This window comes from Arachis hypogaea, chromosome 6 (genome assembly GCF_003086295.3).
Source record: "Arachis hypogaea cultivar Tifrunner chromosome 6, arahy.Tifrunner.gnm2.J5K5, whole genome shotgun sequence".
Taxonomy (NCBI): domain Eukaryota; kingdom Viridiplantae; phylum Streptophyta; class Magnoliopsida; order Fabales; family Fabaceae; genus Arachis; species Arachis hypogaea.
Window position 1 is genome coordinate 9,705,679 of NC_092041.1, and position 2,175 is coordinate 9,707,853.

General features: G+C 31.4%; 1 long non-coding RNA gene across 1 annotated transcript; it reads left to right on the forward strand.

Annotated features, from left to right (window-relative positions):
- Nucleotides 1-876: 876 nt before the first annotated feature.
- On the forward strand, nt 877-1,744 carry LOC140173329 (uncharacterized). Its single transcript, XR_011861946.1, has 2 exons — nt 877-1,080; nt 1,514-1,744. It is a non-coding gene; the product is annotated as an uncharacterized lncRNA (long non-coding RNA).
- The last annotated feature ends 431 nt before the right edge of the window (nt 1,745-2,175 follow it).

The window sequence follows — 2,175 nt, forward strand, 5'->3', positions numbered from 1 at the left end:
TGCAGGTCGAGAGGTGTCTCGTTAGGCGTCTGAACTCCTGAAGCTAGCGAATTGGTTACTGGGTTATTTTGTTATACAGAGATGCATATATATGTACTTAGTTTTCTCTTTGCATAACTTATTCTTTTTATCCTCTTAGAGGTTTATGAAGAGGCAAGATACCGTCCGATTTCTACTTGGACCATCCGATTTGTGTTTAAAAATTTAAAAAAATCTGGAGTACACAAATTGGGCCGTCCGATTTATGTACTCCAAATTTTTTTAATTTTTTAAACACAAATCGGTGGGTACGATTTGTATACCCTAAATTTTAAAAATTTTTTAAACACAATTTTTTAGTATCTTCCATAGTTTAAAAAATACCAAAAATTATCACGTTAAAGTATAACACTCATCCTATTTCCATATCCAAATTTTTTAGCCCCAAACAAAACCAAATTAATAATCTTGATGAATTAAGGGCCACTATTGTATTGAATGTATTTGATACGAAATTCTACCTTGTAAAAGCTTCAATTTGTAATGCTTTCACATGTCATGGAAACTCCTTTTTCCATAGATAACAAATTTACCACTATTAGTATTATCAGAACTTTTTATCTCCATTAAGACACACAACTTATGAACCTAACAAAGGTTTCGGATGAATCAATATCACCTTCGAATATCATATAAACAGTAATCGAGTAATTTAAAAGGAAAGATTTAGTGCTCAAAGATAAAAAACTTGTCACAACTGGTATAGAAAGCAATATTGGAGTTATTAGATACTTTGATTTGTTCATACTCTTTTTAAAGTGATAAAGTTGTTCTGTTTTACTCAGATTTGGCCAAACATGAGGTATCTATCATGGTAATGTTCTACTTTGTTCATGTGACTCTATTTCAATTCTAGACAACTGTCAATTCTCAAATAACTAGTCTATGCTTTTTGGATTTTGTTGATTGAACTAAAAACTGCACCAATTACTGTCTATATTACCCATTCCTTTGAGATAATTGGAGTACTTAGTTGTGGGTGTTACAAGATGAAATCACCTTACATACTCCCCCATCTCCTCCTCATGCTTATCTTCTCAGGTATTAATCATCTTCTATAATCTTTAGCTTATTTCTTTCACTATATGCATGCACTATTATCTACTAATTTCTGTTGTTTCTCACTCTTACTGAATTGTATCAATTTATGTTTACTACCCAAGGCGTGATTTGTTTTTGTTTTAAAGGTCTCCAGAGATTTAGACCTTATGATAAACAACACTTTTACGGAGTAGCTAATCATTCTTAATACTAAGATAAAGATGACTATTCAAATGATTCATCTAAAGATAATATCTGAATCCCAATAAATAATTTAAAATGTTTGACTAATTTGCTTAACATAATACGCGTTATTATCTTAACCGTCATCTTCTCACGAAGACATAATAACTACCTAAATAATATTATACTTAACAGAGCCAATTAGCTAAAATTCATTGATGAGGATTGGTGCATTTTTTGTTTTGGGCAGGATTAGCATGTGATTATGTAGTAAAAGGAGGAGCTTGAGCCAATGGGGCAAGGATCCCAGAACACTGGTGCCAGAAGATGATTCGTTTAAACAAATGTGAGTCACAGAAATGTTATGAGGAGTGCTCTAAAGAACAATATGGCAGTGGATATTGCAAGGGTGCCACCTGCCTCTGCACATACTATTGTAAAGATCCCCCACTCTACTAATTACCAATCCTTCTTTCTCTTATGCAGTTATGCTTCTTCCCCCTACTATGGAACGTTTTACTACTACATGGTTTACCAACTTTCTGCCCTATGAGCAATGCAAATTAAACAAAAAATAATTATGAGCAATGGCAATGCTATATATATTGCTAGGATTTAATTTCTAAGTTTTTTTTATTATACTATTATTATATCAATAAAAATGGTTAATTTTCACATTTTTTACTATTTTAATTGTTATGTAAATGAATAAATTGAACTCGTATTGCTATTAGGCCAAATTTACTTCTTCACCAAATAATTTGCCGGCGTTTCAAATTGACGGGAAAAAAAGGTGGAACAAAGTAACTATAAGTTGTCATGAGTCATTACCAAACTAAATTTAATTAGTGTTTAATTATTTTAATTGATCTTATTTTATTTTATTTTTGGGAATTCTAATGCTAAGTGGCT